Raw genomic sequence first — 25,952 nt, forward strand, 5'->3', positions numbered from 1 at the left:
TGCTGTGAGGCAGACTGCTAGGTTAACTCCTTCCACTGAGCCATCAGCTGCAGTGTCGGAGAAAAGGTCAGGGAGAGAGTCACTCTCTTCCTCCTGCCCCTCATCAGTGGCCAGGAGTAGGGTTAAGTATGCCCTATCATAGTACGGTTTCAGGCTGTTCACATAAATTACTATTAGAGGACTTCTGGGAGTGCCTAGGTCAACTAAATAAGTGACCTCTACCTTCTTTTCTACAATTAGATGTGGACCAATCCATTTGTCCTGGAGTGTTCTTGGTGCTACAGACTCCAATACTCACACCTTCTGTCCTGGGTGGTACTCAGTCAGGACAGCCTTCTGGTCATGCCATTGTTTCTGTAACTCTTGTCTTGCTTGAAGGTTTTTTGTGGCCTTTTTCATGTACTCAGCCATTCTTGATTTTAGGCCGAGAATATAATCCACAATGTCTTGCTTGGGCGGGGATTCAAGGGTTGCTCCCACCCTTCGTTCACAAGTGCAAGTGGACCCCTAACAGGGTGACCAAAAAGGAATTCAAATGGGCTGTAGTCCACTCACTTCTAGGGTACCTCGCTGTAGGCAAGAAAGAGGCATGGTAATAGGACACCCCTTCTCCTTCTGAGCTTTTCAGCTAGTCCCATGATGATACCTTTAAAAAATTAATTAAACCTCTCAACCAATCCATTGGTTTGTGGGTGATAAGGTGTGGTGACTTTGTATGCTACACCACATTCCTTCCACATTGCCTTCAAGTATGCAGACATTAAGTTACTACCTCTGTCTGATACTACCTCTTTAGTGAAGCCCACCCTAAAATATATTCCGAGGAGGGCCTTTGTCACTGCAGTCAATCGATCAATCAATCATTATATTTGTAAAGGGCACTACTTACCCACGAGGGTCTCAAGGCACTGGGGGGGTGCTGCTACTGCTCAAAGAGCCAGGTCTTGAGGTGTCGTCTGAAGGTGAGCAGGTCTTGGATCTGTCTTAGGTTGGTCGGGAGGATGTTCCAGGTCTTGGCGGCGAGGTGGGAGAAGGATCTGCCGCCAGAGGACTTTCGTTGGATGCGGGGGGCAACGGCGAGGGTGAGATTGGCGGAGCGGAGCTGTCGGGTGGGGGTGTAGAAGCTGAGTCTGTTGTTCAGGTAGGCTAGCCCAGCGTTGTGGAGTGCTTTGTGTGCATGGGTGAGGAGCTTGAAGGTGATCCTCTTGTCGACGGGGAGCCAGTGAAGGTTTCTCAGGGGGGGTGATGTGGTTGCAGCAGGGCACGTTGAGGATTAGTTGGGCAGAGGCGTTTTGGATGCGTGGGAGGCGTTGCAGGTGCTTAGTCGGGATACCTGCGTAGAGTATGTTGCCGTAGTCAAGCCTGCTGCTGACAAGGACCTGTGTCACTGTTCTTCTTGTTTTGGTCGGGATCCACTTGTAGATCCTGCGGAGCATACGGAGGGTGTTGTAGCAGGAGGAGGAGATGGTGTTGACCTGTTTTAACATGGAGAGGGATGAGTCGAGGATGAAACCAAGGTTGCGTGCATGGTTGGTTGGTGTCGGTGTGGTACCCAGCGAGGTTGGCCACCACTAGTCGTCCCAGGCGAAGGGTGTGGGCCCTAGGATGAGGACCTCCGTCTTGTCCGAGTTCAGTTTCAGACAGCTGCCTCTCATCCAGTCGGCGACGGCCTTCATACCCTCGTGAAGGTTGGTTTTGGCGGTGTGCGGGTCCTTGGTGAGGGAGAGGATGAGTTGGGTGTCGTCGGAGTAGGAGATGATGTTGAGGTTGTGTTGGCGGGCCACTTGTGCAAGGGGAGCCATGTAGATATTGAGCAGCGTCGGGCTGAGGGATGAGCCCTGGGGTACGCTGCAGATGATGCAGGAGCTGTAGCGGTCCTTAGAGGGATGGCTTCTGGATATCTAGTGGCATGGTCCACTACCACCAAGATAAATCTATTGTCAGAAGCAGTAGGAGGGTCAAGAAGGGCCAACTATGTCAATGACCAACCCTCTCAAAGGGCACCCCAACCACAGGCAGTGGGATCAAGGGGTCCTTTGGAGTGTCACCAGTCTTGTCACTGGCTTGGCAAGGGACAAAAGAGCGACAAAACTCTTTTGTGTACTCTGACATATGAGACCAGCGAAAGTGAGGGAGCAGTCTGTTCCAAGTCTTGCTTTACCCCAAATATCAAGCAAGGGGAATGTCATGTGACAGTATTATGAGGAATTCCCTATACTGCAAGGGAATGACTAGTCTCCTGGTAGCACCAGGTTTTGGGTTCCTTGCCTCTGTATAAAGGAGATTGTTCTCCCCAAAAACCCTGTGAGAGTCACTGACATCCCCTGCTTCTTGTATGACAGCTTGCTGTCTCAAACCCTCTAATGTGGGACAGGTCTGCTGTGCCACACTCTATTCTTCCCTGGCAGGCCCCTCTGCACCCAAAGCTCACCTGTGTCAGCTTGGAGGCTTTCTGATGTAGGTTCTGCACACGGAGTAGACTCCTCCTCATTAAAAGGGGAATCTTCAGGAGAGGGACGGATACTCGACAAGGGTTTGTCCTTTCTACCCCTTGTTTTTTAGAGCACTTGGTCCATTGTTCCAGGATCCAAGTTTCCCTGTCTTCTTTGCTTTCTGGCCTGAGCCGTGGTGAGAGCAAAGATGTGCCCTGGAATGCCCAGCATTACTGCATGAGCCTCCAATTCCACTTCAGCCCAAGCTGAAGTCTCCAAAGCATTGCCCAGTAGACATTCCACAGGTAGGTCAGTGGAAACCACAACTTTCTTTGGACCAGTAACCCCCCCCTCCCCAGTTGAGAGTCACAACAGCCATAGGGTGGCTAACAGTGTTATTATGGCCGTCAGTCACTTGGTACTGATGACCAAGTAGGTGTTGATCAGTGGCTACCAGTTTTTCCATCACCATAGTGATACTAGCACATGTGTCCCTGTAGGCCTCAATCTGAACACCATTGATTAGGGTTTGGTGCTTGTACTCATCCATATTAAGGGGACAAGCAACAAGGGTGGCAAGGCCAATGCCACCATCTGAGACTAAAACAGCCTCAGTGGTTTCCCTAACTAAACCAACCCCCACTACAGTACCCAAGGTGAACCCTGCTACACCCTTGGAATGGTTATTTGTAGTGTTTTTCCCACCACCACTGCTATTAATAGGGGCACTAGTGGAAGCAGTGTGGGTTGTGGTGGTGGTGGGAGGTTTAGTGTTCCTCTTGGGACAAGTGGAGTCACTTGACCAAATGCCTTTGTTTTCACACAGGTAACACCAAGGCTGTTTCTGTTGGTTGGAACATGATTTGTGCCCACCACAAAAAGTTTTTTGTGGGCCCAATGAAAACTGTGACTTTTTATATTTTTCCCCACCCTTATCATGTAACTTACCATCCTTCTTGTCCTTGTCAGCCCCTGTATGAGCTTTTCTGCTCACCCTCGTTCTGACTCATTTGTCTGCCTTCTTTCCCAATTCTTTAGGAGAGGTCAGATCTGAGTCTACCAAGTACTGGTGGAACAAGTCAGACACACGATTGTTATGAATATGCTCTCTCAAAATTAGATTATAAAGACTCTCATAGTCAGACACTTTGGAGCCATGTAACCAACCTTCTAAAGCATTCACTGAACTCACAAAGTCCTTCCAATCTTGTGAAGACTCTTTTCTGGTTTCTCTGAACTTATTTCTGTACTGTTCAGTGGCTAAGCCAAATCCATTCAAGAGTGCTGTCTTCAAAACATTGTAATTATCTAAATCTTCCTCCCTGACAGTGAGAAGTCTATCTCTCCCTTGGCCAGAAACAGACAACCACAGAATAGCAGTGCACTGCATTTGAGTGACCTTCTTTAGTTTACAGGCCCTCTCAAGTGCAGCAAACTACTTGTAGATATCATCCCCCTCCTTGTAAAGGGGAACAATTTTGTGCCTGGAATCAAATGTATTACCCTAACACCATAACTCCTGAAACTGCTATTGCTGCTGCCACCATGGGGAACTAACCCCAAACTCTGCCTTTCCCTTTTCACAGCTGAGGCTTCCCTACCTATTGCCAACTTTTGCGGCCTCAGTCTAGCCTCTTCCAATCTCAGCTTTCTGAGAACCCTATCTAGGGTGTCATCCCCTGGATTGGATGTGTGGGACTCCACAGAGACTGAGGAGACATGGGAATGTGCAGAGGCGGATCTTTCCTTAGCTTTGGTAACCCTAGTGACCTGACCTCTAGGTGTGAAGGGAGTTCTACCTGTGTGTGAACCCCTCCCACTGCAAGCTACACTAGATGGTTTGCTAGGAGAAAGATTTTGTGAAGGACCCTTCCCTGAATTCTCTTGCTGCTCCCCTGATTCTAAAGGGCTAGAATCCCCCTACCTCTCCTCCTCCTGGTTACCAGACTGCTCCTGGTCACCCTGGAGAAGGAGACTTAAAATTAAATTCTTGTTAGGGTTCTTCCCTACCTCTTGGATTCTCTCTGAGCAAAGCCCCCTTAAGACTTTGAAAGTCAGGTTCTCATAGGGAGTTCCCATGACTCAAGGGTGGCCTCAGAGTAAGACACAGGCCCTCATAATGATATTGGGGATGTACTAACCTCCTCTAACAGTGGCGGTAATACCTCCAATAGGCTGGCGGTAATTAGCTCCAAATTATGACCATGGTGGTGAAATCTTCCATAGACAGCCAATGTACCACACCAACTGCCAGGGCGTTAACACCACTGACCATGGTGGTAGCCACCTACAGCCAGGCGGAAGTCAAGGTACCACCCACCATATTATGACATAGAAAACCACCAGGATTTCCAGGGCTTTAACAACACCATCAAAAGCCTGGCAGAAACTTATTACAGAAAAGGAAAGACTCACCTACAGAGACACAGAGGACTCCGTGGCTGCCATCGAAACTGAACTCCAAGTCTTCCCGATGATCTACCACGCCATGGCCATCCTGGAGCACCAACACCGATGAAGACGGCAACGGTGAGTACAGCCGCCTAGCACACAAGGGAGGGAGGGAGGAAAAAGAGAGTGACACACACACACACACACACACACACCCACACCACCAGCTGCACAGTACATCGACAGTTACAGGACCCAGGAGCAAAGAATCCTAGGACACATACCAGTAGTACAACCACTATAATATGCTGTAAACAGCCACCATAATGAATAAATAAATAACTATATACACAACAATGTACAGATTGTGCCAATGGCCAGTCCAAAGTACTAAAGGGCTACATGGCCACAGTGCATTGTCAAAGCTCCATCTTGACTCCTGACATCATCCGGACTCCACTGTTCAGGGGCATCATGTTGGAAATGGGCAGGCACCTCAAGGGTTGGTGGGCACTTCAGCTGAAGTGGGTATCATGCCCACTTGTTCTGGAGGGGCCCCTTGCCCACTGTCCCTGGAGGGGAGTCTTTGGCCACAGTCTCTGGAGTGGGCATCATGCCCACTGGTTCTTGAGGGGTGATGCCTTGCCCACTGTCCCTGGAGGGGAGAATTATGCCACTGTCTCTGGAGTGGTTATCATGCCCACTGGTTCTGGAGGAGGCTCCTTGTCTACTGTACCTGAAGGGGAGTCTGAGGCCACAGTCTCTAGACGGGGGGGGGGCTACATGGCCGCTGTTGGTGGAGGGAGATCCTTGCCCTCAGGTGGTAGAAGGGTATCCTTGCCCTCAGGTGGTGGATGGGGATCCTTGGGTTAATTCCTGTGAGGTGCCACCTTGGCCTTTGTGATGGGATTTGTGTCCTTACCTCCAGGTTTAGGAGGTGCCTCCACTGAACCAGTTCTCTGTCATTAAGGTTCAGCCACCCTAGACCTCCTTTTTTGAGGCGGAAGTGTATCCTTTCTGGGAGTGCTGCCATCACACTCAGGGGTCCCTTAGTGCAAGCAGCAGATTTTTGGGTCAAGATGTGCAAGGAAAACCTTCTTAGGGACTTTGGTGCAGGATGTGGGAGGAGGGATGGGAGTGGAGGTAGAGGAAGTGGTAGTAGGAGTAGGTGTGCTGGACTTGGGTGCAGGTGCATGGACAGCATGCGTGTGTGAGATAGATGGCTGTTGAGGGGCTGAGTGTGAGTGTTTGTGTTTCTATGGAGGGGCAGACAGGGTGAGAGAGGACAAACAGGACGTGTGGATGGATGTTGTGGTGGTGTCTGCAAGTGAGGTTTGTGTGCTGCATGAGGTGGTGATGGTGGTGACTGAGCATATGGTGTATGGGGTGCATGTCTGTGGCACTGCTCTTGTGGTGTCTGTGGGTAAGGGTGTACAGGTGACAGTGTCTGGGACTGTTGATACAGTGCATGCAGGTGTGAGTGCAGATGTGACTGTGAGGGAGGAGGAGGGGAGATAGTGGAGGCAGTGGAAGATGCTGTGTGTGCATCTGTCTGTTGTTAGTGTGAGTGCTCGTGGCTTGACGTGTGGTGCCTTCGTTTGTCTGTGCCACTCTTGTTTGATGTTTTGTGTGCATGCTTGTCTGTATGTGTGGATGGGATGGGTTAGGTTTGAGGAGATTGGGACTGGGAAGTGGTAGTTGAAGGGGGGAGAGTAGGACCAGGGACACTGGCCGCCATTAGAGAGGAGACCAGAGCCTGAAACGATCTCTGTAGGGCCACCGTGAATGCCCTCCAGGAAGGCATTGCACTGCTGCATCTAGGATGCCAGCCCCTGAATGGCATTCCCTATGGTTGACTGCCTTACAGAGATATATCTCAGGAGGTCAATGGCCTCCTCACTGAGGGTAGAAGGGCTGACTAGAGCAGGGCCTGAGGTGTCCCGGGTGAAGGAGATGCTCATCTTCTGGGGGGAGCGGGCATGGGCAACTCAGTGGGGGGCTACTGGGATGGCGATGCTGGTATTGGGAGGTGGTGGCTGTACCTGTAGCTGGGGTGGTTTCAGAGGTGTCCCCACCACCAGGGAGGTCCCATTGGAATAGAATTTAGAGTCAGTGTTGTCACCTCCTGTCCCCGCTGTGGTGCTCCCCTCACCCTCCATCCCACTGGTCCCCTCGGCATTGGTGGACTCTGCCTCCTGGGTTCTGTGGGCTGCAGCTCCCTCACTCGTATGTGCCCCTGTTCCTTCACCAGATGATGCTAATGCACACATGTACAGGCTGACAGAAGAAAATTGGGAGGAGAAAGGGAGCACTGGGTCAATTACAGCACTAACACCACTGATGGCATACACATCACCATCACACACAGGGAGGAAGATTGAGCAGTATGCACCCCACTGACATTCCATTGGCTAGGTACTACAGCAGAAAAGAGCCAAACACTGCCATCTGCACCCCTCCTGGGACCTATTAAGCCTTGTCTGACATGGAAAGCTACCTAGCTAGCTATCCAGATTTTGCTATTCACTCAATAACCCTGAGCTGGGCCACGCAGCAATGGTCCTGCTCAGCAATGTATGAGCTGGCATAAAGGGGCATCCACTGACTAAAACCCACCACCAGAATCCCATGCTAGGTAACAAAGATGGTTGTCACACACACTAGAATTACCCCCTTGTGGCTGCTGTGATGCCCTCAGGCGTCCATCCAGCTCTGGATAGGCCACCACCAGTATGCGGGCCATCAGGGGGGTCAGGTTCCGATGGGCACCTCTTCCTCGTTGGGAGGCCGTCACCCAGCTGGGCCTTCGCTGTCTTCTGGGACCAGCATCTCAGGTCATCCCACCGTTTCCTGCAGTGGGCGCTCTGCCGGCTATACACCCACAGAATCCGTACCTCCTTGGCAATGGCATGCAATAAGCTTTTCTTCCGATGGGTGCTGACCTGCATGGAGAATACAGAAGAACACCATGAATCCGAATATCCAGCCTGTCACCTATATGGCGTACAGATATCATTTGCCACTCAGATGGCACACACATCACCTGGAACCCTGCATGTACATTACCACCAACCATACACCCACCCAAATGACACACTGCCAGCACACACACACACATCTCCATGCAGCCCTGTCACATACAACATCCCCATGGTGTACTCACCTGTTGGTCTGGAGGCAAATACAGCTGTTCATATAGGGGTAGGAACCCATCAACCAGGCGCTCTAACTCCTCTGAAGTGAAGGCAGGGACCCTTTCCCCTGTAGCATGGGTCATGGCAGGTTCCAGACACAGGTCACAGGAGCACACACAGTGGAGGTGTTGTCCTGTGGAAAGTCAGGAATCAAGTGAGGTTATAGTCAGAAAATTACGGTCACATCTGTGGCGGTGCACACCGTCACCGCTGGTGGTGATCCTCCCTGGATACTGTACACCATAGAGCCCCATTGTTAGAAATTGGGTCTTTGGTTGGCAGTCAGGTTACCCCCTGTCCAAGCAAGGACCCTCACTCCAGTCAGGGTAAGTCACACACAATCCAAATTATCCTGTGCCCACCCTCTGGTAGCTTGGCACTGAGCAGTCAGGCTTAAATTAGAAGGCAATGTGTAAAGTATTTGTGCAATAAATCATACAATAACACCATATAACACAACAAAAAAAAACACACAGGGTTTAGAAAAATATATAATATGTATCTGGATATTTGCAGGTCAAAACGATCAAAGATGCAATAAGAAAATGTAAAGATATCACTGAAAAGTGATATGAAGTGTCTTAAGTCTTTTAAAAGCAAACAAAAGTCTCTTTCGAGCACAAAGTACCTGGTTTGAGTGAAACATCTCCGCAAAGGGCTGCAGAGGAGGAGAAGTGTGGAAACAAAGGGGTGTGCGTCGATTTCTCAGGCCGCACACGGTCGATGCGTCGTTTACTTTCCACGCAGAGACGGCTGGGCGTCGATTTCTAGCGCTCGGTCATGGATCCTCTTGGAGTTGCAGGGTTTTCAGATGTCACAGGGTCTGTGCGTGGAATCCTGGGCTTGTTGACCAGCTCTGCGTCGTTCCGGTGGGTGATGCGGGGAAATTTCTCCCTCATAGGCAGGCGCTGCATTGATCTCCCCTCTGGAAGTCGGGCGGCATCATCCCAGGTCGGCTGTGCGGCGATCTGGTGGGCTGTGCATCGAAGATCCGGTCGCACCGCAGGTGCTGGGTCCATCTTTTCCTTGCAAAGTCAAGCGGCATCGTCCCGGTTCGTCGTGCGGTGAATTTTTCACCGCGGAACAGGCTGTGTGTCGTTTTTAGCAAGCTGTGTGTCTAATTTTCGCCGCACAAGGAGTCCAGTTGCAAGAGAGAAGTCTTTTTGGTCCTGAGACTTCAGGGAACAGGAGGCAAGCTCTATTCAAGCCCTTGGATAGCACTTCTTCACCACAGCCAGGGAGCAGCAAGGGAACAGTCCTTCACAGAAAGCAGTCAGGTGAGTCCTTTGGGCAGCCAGGCAGTTCTTCTTGGCAGGATGCAGGTTCTGGTTACAAGCTTATTCTCCAGGAAGTGTCTGAGGTGGTAGGGCAGAGGCCCTGTTTTATACCCAAATGTGCCTTTGAAGTGGGGGAGACATCAAAGAGTGGCTTAGAAGTGCACCAGGTCCCCTTTCAGTTCAATCCTGTCCCCAGTCTTTTGTGTGAGAGCAGGCCCTCCACCCTCCCAGCCCAGGAAGAACCCATTCAAAATGCAGATTTATGCAACTGAGCTGAGTACCCTGTGTTTGGGGTTTGTCTGAGTGAATGCACAAGGAACTGTCAACTAAACCCAGCCAGACGTGGATTGTAAGGCACAGAAAGATTTCTGGCCATACTAAATATGACCTTCCTACTCCTTTCAGATCAGCAGCTACCACTCCAATAATGTATGAGGGCAGCCCCAATGTTAGCCTATGAAGGGAGAAGCCCTCTCAGTAGTGTAAAAACAAATTTAGGATTTTTACACTAGCAGGACATGTAAACTACACAGCTACATGTCCTGCCTTTTACCCACACAGCACTCTGCTCTAGGGGTTACCTAGGGCACACCTTAGGGATGACATATGTAGAAAAAGGGGAGTTTTAGGCTTGGCAGGTACTTTTAAATCCCAAGTCGAAGTGGCAGTGCAATGGCAGGCCTGAGACAAGGTTAAGGGGCTACTTAAGTGGGTGGTACAACCAGTGCTGCAGGCCCACTAGTAGTATTTAATCTACAGGCCCTGGGCACATACAGTGCACATTACTAGGGACTTATAGTAAATTAAATAGTTCAATTGGGTATGATCCAATTTTACCATGTATAAAGGGAGAGAGCATATACACTTTAGCACTGGTCAGCAGTGGTAAAGTGCGCAGAGTCTAAAAACCAGCAAAAACAGTGTCCAAAAATGGAGGGAGGCAGGCAAAAAGTTAGTGGCAACCACCCTAAGGCTGTCAGGTCTAACACCCATGTTAGCCAATGAGGAATTGCAAGGTGGTGCAGACCGCCTTCCTCCATGACGCCCAACACTGGCGGAATGAGATCACTTCCACTTGTCCCTACATACAGGACAGGCGGTTGCCATGTTATAGTGCTGGTAAACAATTGTAGAATAAAAACTGTGTATTGGTGTCTATTGTACGTACATAGGGGGTCATTCTGACCCTGGCGGTCTTGGACCGCCAGGGCCACGAATGACGGAAGCACCGCCAACAGGCTGGCGGTGCTTCAATCCCCATTCCGACCCCGGCGGTAAAGCCGCGGTCGGATTGCCGGGGCCAGCGGTCATCCGCCGTTTTTGCCCCGGCTGGGAGAATCCGCCAGGGCAGCGCTGCAAGCAGACGGTGGCAGACGGTGAAAAGCGTGATGGGTGCAACTGCACCCGTCGCACCGCCGCAACACCGCCGGCTCCATTCGGAGCCTGCTCCTGTGTTGTGGCCTCATTCCCGCCAGCCCAGCGGGAATGTCAGAATGGGGGCCGCAGAATTTTGGCCGCGTGGCGGCCAAATGGCTGTTTCGGCCAGGCGGGCGGCGGAAGCCGCCCGCCAGATTTGGAATCACCCCCATAGTCATTTACAGTGTCCAGATATTGTATATACATGCTCTATGTACACTAAAGTGGCGGATCCATTTTTCACATTGTCACTCCATTCTCGCTCTTCTGTCCCTTAGGTACCTACCACTGAGGAGGAATAAGAGGAGGAGGTGAGACCCTGTGTACAGACCCCTTGTGGACTTGGCTACACTGGAGGACAGGCACATAATAATCACCTATAGACTGGACAGGGCACAATCACAGAGCTGTGTGCTCAATTGGAGCCTGATCTGATATCTGATATCCGTCATTCCACTGGGATCCCCCCTCTTGTGCAGGTCCTATAAGTGCTCCATTTCCTGGCAACAGGCTCTTTCCAAGTGACAATGGGCTTGGCAGCAGGACTGTCACAGCCAATGTTCTCAATAGTGCTGGCAAAAGTTTTGACTTCCTTCCTCGAAACAAATGGGCAGCTACATTGCTTTCCCCCAAGTAGAACTGTGAAGGCTGGATTCTATGCAATGGAACATATTCCAAATGTTATTGGGGTCATTGACGGAACATGTATAGGATTTGCCCCCCCCTCCCCGGGCCAAAGAACAGGTGTTCAGGAATAGGAAGAGTTTCCACTCACTCAATGTCCAGATGGTGTGCCTTGCTGACCAGTACATCTCCCACGTCACTGGCAAGAGAAGCACAGAGTGTGGCTTATAGGCGAGCCTGAGTCCCCACCCAATCTAAGTCAGTGTATGCCTTCAGTAGTCATCCCCCATGCCATTGTGCAAGGCAAATATTTGTTCCTTACGTTTTACAGGTGTCTCTGGCTTCCCAAACCTGTCCTGGCTCTTGACCCCTGTAAGAAATCTGAGGACAGGGGCTGAGAATAGGTATAATGATGCTCATGGGCGTACCAGGAGGATTATTTAAAAACCTTCGGTCTCCTGAAGGCCAGGTTCAGGTGCCTCCATTTGACAGGTGTATCCCTCTGCTGCTCCACTGAGAAGGTCTGCCAGATAGTTGTTGTATGCTGCACGTTGCCCAACCTGGCCATCAGACGACATGTGCCCTATCTGCAGGAGGAGCAGGGTGGAAATGCTCCTGTGGCAGCGGTGGACCCTGAGGACATTGAGGATGAGGAGGAAGAGGATGAGGATGTGGACAACAGGACATCAGTTATACAGCAGTACTTCCAATGACACACAGGTAAGACAGTAGAACTGATCATTCCTCTAATAAAATATTTTTTCTGTGTGGTTGTAGCATGATGGCAGTCACTTCCGTAGCATCCCAACTGACTGCCACCTATGCCTTCCCATTTCTGAGATGTTGGTGTGGTTACAACTGTGTACTGATGTGATGACTACAAACTGTTACAGGCCATTTTGTTGGATGGAATTACAAAGTTCTGGACAATTGCACAGGATGATACAGTTCAATACATTGAACATTTCGGTCAGATTAAGCACTATTACTCCAGTTTTGTTCAAAGGTGTTTATTGAAGTGAAAATTATGAAGGAATAGTGCAATGAAATCTGGTGATGGTAGAGGAAAGTCCAGTGTAGTGGTCTAGTCTGTTTGTAGCACAAGTTCAGTGTCCAAGGGGCCGTAGGAAGGGGAGCATTGACAGTTCAAAGTGAACAAGGTGACACAGTGAAACACAAAGGGGACATTCGGGAGTGGCTCATTTTCTGGCAGTGTTCTTGGTCTTGGCAAGTGTCTCAGATGTATGTATGGGTCATAGGAACCGTTTGTGGGGTGGTTCACCTTCTGCAGGGGGATGGGTGATAGTGGCCTGTGGCTCCTGTGGCAGGGTGTCCAGTCCACTAGCTGCAGCAAATGTGGAGGGCTGGTCAGTTGACTGACTAGTGGAAGAACTCTGCCAGTGTGATGTGTACTCCCTCATGATGTTGGCCATATTACCCAGCACCCTGCTATGGAGACCATGGTAGTGTTGAGGGCCTGCAATTCTTCCTTGATCTCCTGGTGGTGTTACTCCTACAGCCGCTGGTTCTCCTGCATGATGTCTATCACCTGACCCATCTTGTCCTCTGATTATTGGTAAGCCTCCAGGACATTACTGAGTGCCTCCTGGGCAGTTGGTTCCCTGGGCCTGTCCTCCCCCTGGCAAACAGCTGTCTTCTGAGTGTCCCTGGCCCCCTGTGCCTGTGTCTCCCAAACGGTTTGCCTACTGCCACTGACCCCAGACCCTCATTGTCTTTCCTGTGAAGTGTGGACTGGGGTCCCTGTACAGATGGGCACACTGCTGATTTACATGTGCTGGGGCAGAGGTCTGGGGACAATGGATGGCTGTTATGGTGTTGGATACTGAGGGTGGAGGCTCTGTGGTGGACCGGGTATGGGCAGGGGTATCCAACTAACCAGTGGTCCCTGATGGACCAGGGAGTTCATCCAGATACAGTAGTCCAGAGTTGCTGTCATCACTGGGGGCATCTTCTGGTGGGGGATTGGATATCCGTGGCACCTCCTCATCGCTGACATTGGATGGGGCACCTGTGGGGATGTAAGTGAAGTAGTATGCTACATGTCTGTGACATATTCTGCAACCCTAGCTTCCCCTATATTATTGCTGTTGTCCTGCCACCTTTGTTTGTGTATGGTGATGGACTGTGGGATTGTTAGTTCCCCCTGCTGTGCATGCAATGGTGGTGGGTGTACATGCAGGGCTGGGAGGGATGTGTATGCAGTGGGTATGACATGCAGGGCTTGGCATTTAGGGTAGTTAATTGTGGTGCTGCAGTGGGTGGGATGGAGTGGAGTGATGGGTGTAAGGGTGAGGGGTGGTGGTGGCATTGGGGGGATAGGTAGTAAATATTGACTCACCAGTGTCCAGTCCTCCGGCAACTCCAGTGAGTCCCTCAAGATGCAGGATTGCCAAGACTTGCTCCTTCCATGCTGTCAGCTGTGAGGGAGGAGGTGGGGGTCCACCGCCAGTCCTCTGGATAACGAGCTGATGTCTTTCTGCGAGGGAATGTACCTTCCCCATAGGTCGTTTCACCTCTTAATGATGTCATTCCTAGTTCGTGGATGCTGTCCCATGGCATTTCCCAGTCCATGATTCTCTGCCATAGCTCCATCTTCCTGGCAATGGAGATCTGCTGGATCTGGGCTCCAAACAGCAGTGCCTCTACCCTGACTAATTCCTTAACCATGACCTGCAACTCCTCATCAGTGAAACGGGGGTGCCTTTTTGGGGACATGGGTGTTGTGTGTGTTGTGCAGAGGGTATTGAGTAATGTGGTGGGATGTGGGGTGTGGGGTGCGTGACGGATGAATGGGTCATTGTGATGTGTGTGTTTAGTTGCGTGGCTAGCTGTTGCAGTCTTTTCATGTTAGAAAAGGGTTGTGGGTAATGTGGGTGTGAGTTTTAGAGGGCTGTTGGTGGGTGGGTGTGGTGTGTCAGGTGTATGTTTTTGGTATTGGCCAATGTTGATGTTGTTTTGTATTTGGGTGGCCATTATGACTGCACTGGGGTGTACTGCCAATGGCTTACCACCGTTGAATGTGCGCTGTGGTGATTTGTGGTCATAATGTGGAGGGCGTTGTTTTGTTGGAATGGTATGGATGTTCTTACTGGCAGTTTAATACTTTTGATGTTGGCGGTAAAGACCGCACCGCCGGCGGTGGCAGTAATTACTGCTGATGGCATGGTGGTGCAAACCGCCATGTAAAGATAACAGTGCCAGTTCACTACTACCCACCACCAGGCCTAAATCGATCGCCGGGCTGACAGTACCGACTTTCGACCCGGCGGTGGAGCCCAGACCGCCAGTGGGATAATGATCCCATTTCCACCAGGGATTTCCTGTCGGGATACCCCACCAGGTAAACCCTGGCAGAAACCATACCAGTGACAGGAATACACATTCCTGTCACCAGTATGTGACATGCTAGGACCACACCCACTGCCACAACCCCTTTATACGCCCCAAACCCCTGGACAATCCCCCACCCCGAACCCCAAAATCCTCCACCCTACCCCTCGTCCCACCGATCACCCTGTAGGCCCTCCCCAACTACCCCTCACCATCCCCCACCCCACTACCTCCATTTAGCCCCCCAGCCCCCAAATCCACATTCCCACATACATAGATATACCCACACGCATTCGTACATGCAGACACACATTTCCCTTAACATACACAGACGCACACTCCCATGCAAGTCACTCAACACATACCCACCCTTCCCTCTTGGGCAGTATTTACCTGTTCTGTGGCACTGCTCCAAGAGGGAACAGGCTCCTAGGATGCTACTCCGCCGGCATCACCGCATCTCCATACAATGCCAGGCCTATGGCTACATCGTTATAGGGGTGGTGGTGTTTGAACTGATGTGGCGGTGAGGGTGGAGCAGCATCCTCCCCCGCCACTAACCGTGCCATGGCGCATGGCAGCCATGCACCGCCATCATTGACGGTGAGGCTCCAAGTGTCATTATATGGCGGGGTGCCTGCCTCCGCCACTGGCGGTCTTCCATCGATCGTCAGCACGATTGTCAGTGGGGCATCCCACAATTATCATAATGACCGCCTTAGTCTTTTTACAAAGCAAGTGAAAAGACTAGGTATACTTTTGTATAGCTCTAGATATCGCGTACACTTTCCTGTGGAAAGCACCTGTGACAGAGTGATAAGGCAATTGCAAGTACTTATCCCACTGCTGCAACACCAATGTAGACGGCTGTCCTGGTTTGTAGTGGGTACCAAAGGTACTTACACCTTATACCTGGTCCAGTTCTCCCTTATCAGTGAATTGTAGTCAGTGCCTAGAAGCCAGTCTGCCTAGGGGTAGCTGTAGCTGAGCAGCCAAGGCTGAACTAGGAGACATGCAAATATCTTGCAATACCACTGTAGTCACACAGTACTCACACACATGAAAGAAAATACTCAGTGTTACAAACATAAAGGTACTTTATTTTGGTGACACAAATGGCAAAACTACCTTATAGACTATACTCCCTTAGGTGGTAAGTAATTACACAGTATATACAGTAGAATCCAAAAACAGGTAAGCAAACAGTTAGAAAACAGTGCAAATAGTGAAAATCACTATAGATTGCAAAGGGCCTAGGAAGAACACAAACCATATACTAAAATAGTGGAACGCAAAAGTCGGTTTCGCACCTAGGCCAGTGTAATGTGTGGAGGGGCGCTGGGAGTGTAAGAGAACACCAAAGGTAAGTAATAGACCCCACCCCAGAGCCCAGAAAAACAGGTGTAAATCACAGCATGTTTCATGAAACACACAAGAAGTCATGATAGAAGATTATGCAAGAACCAGAAGAGGCTGCAAGACACATGGATTCCTGGACCTGAAGACCTGTGGAAGAAGGGGACCAAGTCACAGAAGCACTGAAGAGTCTAGGGAGAACAGGAGCCCCTGCTAACCCGGATGAAGGTGCAAAAGAAGAACCACCAGTGAGAAGACAAAGTAAGTTATTCACCCAAGAAGACAGATGCGGGTTCCTGGTTGGTGCAGAAGATGTTCCACACTGGATGGATCATTGCAGCCTGGTTTACGTTGTTGGATTCTGACAACAAGCCTTGGCACATGCAAAGCTAACGGTTAGTGGAAAATGTCGCTGCCTGGAACCTGGAGGAACCTGGTGGCCTCTACAGAGAAGGGGTAGACAGAGGGAGCTCCCAGCAAGTCACAGAGCCCTCAGAAGACCAGGCAGCATGCACAGGAGTCCCACAGCACAGGGACTAAGAAGGTGCAAATGGAGGCCCATGCAGCACTACACAAAGGGATCCCACGCGGCCGGAGAACCACTCAGGAACCCTTGCATCGAAGGATGGAGTGCTGGGGGCTTAAACTGTGCTGTGCATAAAGAACTTCTTGGAAGGTCGCACACAAGCCTTGGCAAGTGCAAGTCACGCTGTGCACTGGAGTACTGTCTTGCATGGGGAGGCAACCTCTTACCACCACCAAAGTTGGACACCTGGACCTTGGGACTGTCGGGGTCACTTTAGTCCATCACCCATGTTGCTGGATCCAAGCTTGTCATCTGGAGAAGGTACCCATGCTACTGCTTGTCACTGCAGAGTGGTGCCTGCTGAAGAAGGGAAGTGACTCTGTCAGTCCATGGGAGATTCCTTTGGTTCTTCTGGTGCAGGCTGAAGACAGGCAGTCCTCAGAGGATGCACGACCTGGAAACTATTCCAGTTGCTGAAAGGAGTTGAAGTTACAGTGTTGCAGAAGTCATCTTGGCTTCTTTGTTGCAGTTTGTAGAGTTCCAACGGTAGACGATGAAGTAAAGGATGTAGAGGAGTCCTGGTGGAGTCTTGCAATCCAAATCTGAAAAAACACCCAGAGAAGAGACCATAAATAGCCCTGAAAGGGGAATTGCTCACCTAACCAGGTAAGTGCCTATCAAGGGAGGGCTCTGACGTCACCTGCTGGCACTGGCCACTCACATGATCCCAGAGTGCCTCACCATCTTGAAATCCAAGATGGCAAAACCCAGGGACACTCTGGAGGAGATCTGGGCACTGCCCCTGGAGTGGTGATGGACAGGGGAGTGATCACTCCACTTTCCTTTGTTCAGTTTCACGCCAGAGCAGGGACCGGGGTCCCTGAACCAGTGTAGACTGGGTTAAGCAAGGAGGGCACCATCTGTGCCCTTCAAAGTATTTCTAGAGGCTCTGGATAGCTACCCCTCCCATGCCTGTAACACCTATTTCCAAAGGGAGAGGGTGTAGCACCCCTCTTCCAAAGGAAATGCGTTGCTCTTCCTTCCTGGGCTTGAGCTGCTCAAGCAACAGGAGGGCAGAAACCTGTCCATGAGGTGACAGCAGCTGGGGCTGCCTGGAATACCTCAGAAGACTGGTATGACAGTAATGGGGGTCCACTGTGGAGCCCCCAGAGTGCATGGGATTGTGCAACCAATACTGGGATAAGTATTGGGGTACAATTCCCAGTTGTTAGACACCTTATATGGCCGTATTCGTGTTTACCACTGTGAAATTGGACATAGGTTTTGACGTCCCCGCACTCACGAAGTCCGGGAAAATGGTCCTGGACGATGTTGGGGCACCTCATCTAGTGCTGAGGTGCCCTCACACACACAGGTACTGTTGGAAAATGGGTTATGGTAAGGGTAGGTAAGTACCTACACTTAGCAATAGGCCACTAACCTCCACTTAGGTCCAGTTAGGTCTCAGTAGATTAAACCTAGCTCAACCCTTGGTTGCTTGGCAACAAGTGACAAGGCTTAACTTAGTAGACAGTGTGTAAAGCGTTCAAATATCAGAAAAACAGAAATCAAATAAAACACAGGAAACAGTTTAAAAATCCTAAAATCAATTTATAATGATAGATTATATTTTTATCTTTAAAATGACACCAAAATGAATAAAATCAGATAAGGGGAACCGGAGATATGAATTTTTAAAGAATTAATGCTTCCTAGCGCATAGAAACAAAAAGTGACATTCTGGTCGCACCTCGACCGGGGCAAAGTCAAAGTTTAAGGCCGACCACAATGGAGCCCGGCTCGGCTACAGGCCATGGGAGGCCTCGGTCAAAGGTTTACCTTAGGACTTAGTCGTTTTTCTGAAGATTTTCTACAGCAGGACGAACCTGCCAGTCCAATCTGACCTCCTGGAACTCTTCTTCGGATACCCGTCGTAGGAGCCCTCAGTGGAAATTTTTATCTTCAGACTTAGTCGTTTTATCGAGGTGAAAATCCTTCGACCGGGGCAAACCTGGATCTTGATCCAATGTCCTTGGAGCCCTCCTCGGATACGCTGGCTCGGAGGTCCCGGTCAACGTCCTACGTTCAGACTTAGGGCCTGATTACAACTTTGGAGGAGGGTGTTAATCTGTCCCAAATGTGACGGATATCCTACCCACCGTATTACGAGTTCCATAGGATATAATGGACTCGTAATATGGTGGGTGATATATCCGTCACATTTGGGATGGATTAACACCCTCCTCCAAAGTTGTAATCAGGCCCTTAGTCTCTTTTTTGGAGATTTTCTTCACCGGGATGAACCTGCAAGTCAGGCCGGGTCACGGTTGAGGCAAACCGGCTAGAGTTGCAGCGGCGGGTTGGTCCCTCTATGGAGCTTTTTTTTCTCCCAAAAGTTCTCCAAACTTCTGGATCTTCTTCCAGATGTTCTGCTAAGGTTCTTTTGGGGTCACAGCTCACCCCAAGGTTCCAGAAGCTCTGAGATGCTCCTTGGGGTGTGGACTACAACTCCCAGAATGCACATGGCGAAAATTCCTTTTTGGCCACTGGACAGTGGTCAGCTGGTTGGTTTCTTCAGGAGTTGGTGCAGGGGACTCTGGTTAGCAAGTTTTCACCTGTAGCAAACAGGAAATGTCAACACAAGAGCAATACGCACTTTATTGGTGACAAAAATGCAAAAACCCAGCACTCTCAAAACAAAGTAATTTATGCATTGTGCTGATATGTTGTGGTTTAACCTTTTGCATTGCAGAGTTCAATCCTGAAAACTTATTTTTAATATGCTAACAAATACAGTTCCAGGGCCTTCCAGAGACTTTCCCTGCAACATGCCTGGGCGTGGTTCTGAGCTGGGCCAAGACTCTATAAAAGAGAGCCAGCCCAACTCCCAGTGCTCACTATTCAGAGGCCCCGGTGCAGAGCAGCAGCTTCTTCCTGAGCTCCTGTCCCGGCGGCCTATTTGGATCTTCCAGTCTTCTGCCCTAATCCTTCATTGGTGATCATTGTTCCAGGCGGTAAGACGGTGGTTGGACTGTCCCGACACCGTTATTTAGAATTTTCATATTCTTGTTTTAAATTCTTAAATGAGTAACAGATTACTTGCGCGCTACCATTTCTTGACATTTATATGGTAGTTTACAAATAGGCAAGACGCGCAATTTATTTCATAAGATTTGACTTTGTTATTCATTGCGCGCTACCATTTCTTGACATTTACATGGTGGCTTAAGAATCGGCAAGACGCGCGAATTGTTTTATGTTGTTTAAACATTGTTGTCCATTGCCCGCTACTATTTCTTGACATTTACATGATGTTTTACGAATTGGCAAGACGCAAAACTCGTTTCATGAGCATTTAACTTTGTTGTTCATTGCGTGCTAACATTTCTTGACATTTTCCATGGTGGCTTAAGAATCGGCAAAAGAAGCGCGATTCGTTTCATTGTACTTTGATCTTGTTATTTACTGTGAGCTGTTATTCCTTGACATTTACATCGTGTTTTATGAATCAGCAAGACGCGCTATTCGATTAATGATGATTTTACTTTGATATTCATTGCGTGCTTCCATTTCTTGGTATTTTACATGGTAACACTCAAATTGGCAAGACGCACAATTCTCTCCTCGAGTTTAATTCATGTTGTTTATTGTATGCTACTAATCTAAGATATTTATTATGTAATATTCGAGTTGACAAGTTATGTGATTTGTTTCCTGAATCCATATTGTGTTATTCATGGTGCACAATCCTTTTATGGTGTTTAATATATATATATATATATATATATATATATATATATATATATATATATATATATATATCTGCAATATGCGCAGTTTGTGTTGAAACATTTTAAGAGTACACAGAAGGCCAGAGTTTCTAGATGCAATATTGTATGGTCCTAGTATACATTCTGAAAACAGTATTGATATGACTGGTTTAAAACTTAGTCAGAATGTTTTTTTCTGATTCTCATGTAAAGGAAAGTACTTGAATAAGAAAGTTTTCATTTAATTCATCTTGATTCCCCTACAGGTATCCGGGCATCTTGAAACTTAGTCATTTTAAACTTAACTCTTAGATTGTTCATGTTTTTAGAGTGACTAGGCTTAGAATCATAGTCTATTATTGATTTCATGAGATATAATTTTCATATTGTGTGTTCTAACCTTTTTCTCACTACAGGTCTCCTTCCCAGCTGTTCCCTTCCTAACCCCCTATTCCCCTCTTGGACTCTCTCAGTCTCTGTGATTTATCTATCAGAGTCTTGGAGCTGTTCAGTGGTGGACGTGCTGGGAACATGCACAGACCCCGCGGATCTGGTGACTCTGACAGAAAGTCCCTCCTTGAACCAGTTGAAGCCAGGCAAAGTCTTTCTTGTGGTGAAGCCCAAGTGTGCAGCTGGTGCAGTCCTTCAGAGTGCAGGGTACAGGTGCAGGTACAAGGGGGTCCTGGTTCTCCAATCAGGTGCAAGGTCCTTCCCCCTGTGATTACCACTTCCTGGGAAGTGTGGCAAAAATCAATCCCAGGGAGCAACATTCCTCAAAAATCCATCATGACTGAAAGTGATTTTTCGAGGTTACATCTGGCTGAGCCCACCCTTTGGTATGGCTAAAAATCCTAAACACACCCCTCTCCTGCCCTCTCCTATTCTAATCAAGGGGGCACCTAATTGTCTGGGTTTGCAGGATGTGAGGGTATTGCTGGGTTGCTCCAAATGTCCTTCTCTGCCTTTGAAGACCAGTTTGGCAGCCCTCCCCCTTCCTGCTTCACCATCTGCTGAGGGGAGACCTCCTCCCACAGGCACATCTCTTTATGTGGAGCCAGACCACTTCACACCTCATCAAGGCAGCCTGGGCAGACTGCCAGAGGCTGGCCAATCAGAGCACAGCATCAAAAACACTGCAGGGCTGAAGTTGGCAACTTTTCAGGTAACAAGTTATATTAAATCCCACAACTGTAAGTTGCGGGATTTATTATAACAATTAATTTGATACCTAACTTCTGGTATCTGTTGCTTAAGGGGACTTTAAAAATTAAAATAAAGTCTCCCCATTCTAGCATATGGAGGCCATTCACTACAATGGGGGAAAAACAATGTGGCTGTTTTACCTCACCAGGGCTTATAAACTATTTTTATAAGGTCCCTTCTTATAGTTTCATGGCACCCAGCCCTAGGGAAACACAGGGCACACCTTTGGGGTGACTTATATGTAAAAATAAGGTAGTTTAAGACTTTGGAACTACTTTTAATTCCAAAGTCGAATTTGCATATAACTTTAATTTAAAAGCAGCCAGCAAGGCAGGCCTGCCTTTAAAATGACACTGGGCACCTCAGCAGTTCACCTATGGGTGCACTACCTATGCTGGGGTCCCTAAACCTACATGCCCTACCATATACTAGGGACTTATAGGTAGGTTGACTTAGCTAATTATAATTAGCCTAATGTGCATACTGATTTTACACAGAGTACAGGCCCTGGGACTGGTTAGCAGTACCCAGGCCACCATCAGAGTCAGGAAAACACCAGCAAAAATTGGAAAATGGGGGCAAAAAGTTAGGGGGCCTCTGCAATCAGCCTTGTTCTCTGACAGGTACTTTGCACCCAGCCTTTAGGATTGGAATGCCTGACAGATAAGTGACTTAAAAGTGACATGGTGCAGTGAAAATGGCTGTGAAAGGGTGCATGCACCATCTCACGCAGGCTGCAATGGCAGCCCTGCAGAAGCCTTTGAATGGGCTCCCTCTGGGTGGCAAAAGTAATGCTGCAGCCCTTAGTGATCCCCTGGAACCCCAAAGCCCTGGGTAACTAGGTACCATATACTAGGGACTTAAAAGGGGGGACTAGTTTGCCAATTTGGAGTGAAATACTGGGTTACGAGTATGTAGTGACAAACTTAGAAAGCACTGGGGTCTTGATTAGCAGGACTCCAGTGACACAGTCAACCATACTTTCACAAACATGAAACATACTTACAAGCAGGCCAAAAACCTTAAGCACTGGGGTCCTGACTAGCAGGATCCCAGTGACACAGTCAAAACACACTGACATCAGGCAGAATTTGGGGATTATATGCCAAAAGGAAGGTACTTTACTGCATGGCACAGATGTACTCTTTGGGCAAGATAATATCATTTTTCACCCTTAGATTAGAAGTCAAGCTCTCAACCAAGGCATGCACTTCTGTGTTTTTTTTCACACCTCCGAGTACAAACCTTCCAGACACCTTCTTTAGATGGTCCTGTAGCAGACACTATAATAGGATAGCTTGGCCCATCATACTTTCCTCATTGCTAACTTGTTTTGTGACATACTATAGGTTGAGTTCTGGCACGTACTGTATCAGGGCTTTAACTGCTAGTCTATTCGCATGCTGAATAATCTGCAACTGCTTTCGGTCTTCTTTTTTTATTAAGTCTTGCACAACCATGTTGATGTAGTGCGCCAAACACAGGACACTGAAATAGCCAATGTCTGCCAAGGCCTTGACTATATTACTGCCATTGTCCGTGGTAACAAATCCAATTCGGAACCCTCTGGGTCACAGCAGTTCAGAAACCTTGCTTTTAAATTGGTCCGATATGTTTGCAGCTGTAGGTGATTTCTCCAATCTGAACATGGCTTCTGTTGCATGTCGCTAAACACTCAAAACGTTCTTCAGGGCCACAACCTGTAGATAGCTTTTACTTTAACCCCCCCCCCCAAAAAAGAGATCAAGTGTGCAGTGATGCACATGTAATCAGTTGCCTGAAAACTGGCCCACATGTCTGTCATTAAGTGGATAGTGTGGACAAAACTGTGCTTTAAAGCTTGTCCAACCAATTTCAGCACATTGTGATGCAGGGCTGGAACAGCAACTCTGGCAAAATAGGTCCAATTTGAAACCTTCTATTTTGGGCAGATGGCTGCCACAAATTCAAAGAATCCCACTCCTTCCGTAAAAGAAGAGGAAGGAGGCCCAGTGCTAACATTTTGCCAGCTTTCCCTTCTACAAATTTGCCTTTGGGTGGTTGAGAACGTAGGGCACCTCCTGCCTAAACATGCCTATAATAGTAGCCTCGATTTTCTTCTTTTCAGGGGCCACTGGCACATGTGGCTTTCGAGAAGTAGGCAATGGTAGACTCAAGGTATGCCACAGTGTTTTCATCTGACTCTGGGTCTTCATGTGCTATGGTGAGAAAAATAACAATGGATTAAACCCAGATCTGTGACTAGGGGTGAGTGTTTGAAAAGTTTCAACACTCCGTCTATCATTTTATTTTGTTTTGTGATGTTGCTTTGTGCGCCCTAAGTGGCAGGGGTATGCCCAGATGTGGGTCCCTTGCTTGCTGCACTACTGGATTCAAGCTAGCCTGTCTGATGAAGAGTCATACCCTGAAACAGGTCCCAGGATGCTTGTTTCCTATCCAGGGAAAACCTGGCCTAGCAGTTCGGGCTGGACTGTTCCCATGGGGAACAGGTTCAAGACTGATTTGCATATGGCTGGGTCCAAACTGGGGTGACATAGTGAGCAAAATAACAATGGATTAAACCTAGTTCTGTGACTGGGGGTGACTGTTTGAAAAGTTTCATTTTGTTTTGTGATATTGTTTTACAGAAACACCTGCAAGTTGCTGAAAGAGAGGGGAGGTGACTCGGTAAAATCCATTCAAAACCAGATTCTCCAGACCATGAGCGAACTAGTAGGACAGCAAATGTTATCAATTTTGTATGACTATATATTTGCAAGTTATTTTCCTTCTCTTGTTTGCCTTTGACCTGGACAGTTTGTAGTCCTCTGTATGTGTATCTGTACTGTGTCTCTGGTCAAATATAAAACCCATCAGAGTAATGTTTAAAAAAAAAGGAGTCAATGCCTTCATCCAGTTTTTTGGTGATAAAGGCTATTTTTGATAACAAGGCAACATTTGAGTGGCACAGTTTTGTAATATACGAGCATTATTTTGAGAATGTGAGATGTGTTCGCAAGTCCAAACTTAACTATAACTATCCAATACATTTTCTTTAAAATGAAGAGGTATGAAAGAGGTGTCCACCTTCTATTTACATTTCTGTTTGATTTGCTTCACTAAGTTGTGGTCGCACACCATTGAAAAGTCAACAACACCTTGAAGGCGGAGGATCTATGTAATTCGCATAAGTTAATCCGTCACTGCATTTCACCTTTACCATTGGCAACATGCTGGCAGCATGGGGGGCAGGTAGGGGTAAGCAGTAGTCAAAGGGACCATAAAGTAATAGCCCTGATGTCTTTACAGATAAAAAACATATAGGACAGCATCTCTTCTATCTGTTCCCTTAAGGAAAGAGATGTTGATAGAAATTTGAATTTACTAGTTTGAGGATGAAAATCAAGGGGCAATTGTTCTGCCATTTAACCCATCATGCATACCTACCTTACATGTCAGAATGGTTACCAAATTGCAAGTTGTATGAAACATATTAATTGTACAGGTTGTTAGAGATGCCACCCTTAGAGTGGACTCCTCCCAACCTTTTTGCTGGTTTCCCTCCATTTTTGCTGACATTTGCTTTTGTTGGCTTTATGATTCTGTGCAGTTTAATGATCCTAATCAATGCTAAAGTGCTTTTGCTCATTCTGGCAAACATGGTATAATGAGTTTAAACATGGTTGAATATTTAATTTATTTATAAGTCCATTGTAGAGTGGTTTACCATACATTCAAGGCCTGTCAATTAAATGCTACTAGTGGGTCTGCAGCAGTTATTGTGCCACTCACGTTAGTAGCCCCTTAAAACATGCCCCAGGTCTGCCATTGCAGCCTAAATGCACTTTTAAACTGCCAATTTAACGTGGCAATATAACCCTCTTACCAAGTTTTAAAATGTCCTTTTAATACATATAGAAATCACCTCTGAGTTAGGCCCTAGGTAGCCCATAGGTCAGGGCACACTGTAATTAAAAGCTTGGACATGTGCCTTTTTTGCATGTCCTGGCAATTAAAAACTCCTTAATTCGTGTTTCCCTACTGTAAGGCCAAATGGTCCGCTAGAATAACTTTGGGTTCCTTATTACATTTAAGAAGTGTTAACTTTTAACTGGAGACAGATAGGCAGTTCATGTGTTGTATCTATCAAATTATAACTACAAATCCCCTTTAATGGTAAAGTCACATTTTTCATTACAGTTTTGAAATTGCCACTTCGGCATTGTTCTCACATTTGCATTTACAACATTTCACTGCATCATTCTGAGACTTCACTGCATCACAATTTTAACACCTGCTCAGAGCAGGCTTCAAACTGACGCATTGCTTTTGTCCATGGGGGCCATCCTTGAATTGCTGGAGTAGCGCCATTCTTTAATGCTACTCCAGCAATGCATCAGTATAGTGCCACAAATGTGTCAGAATTTCTGAAG

The sequence above is a fragment of the Pleurodeles waltl genome, chromosome 3_1, assembly GCF_031143425.1.
Source record: "Pleurodeles waltl isolate 20211129_DDA chromosome 3_1, aPleWal1.hap1.20221129, whole genome shotgun sequence".
NCBI classification, from domain to species: Eukaryota; Metazoa; Chordata; class Amphibia; order Caudata; family Salamandridae; genus Pleurodeles; species Pleurodeles waltl.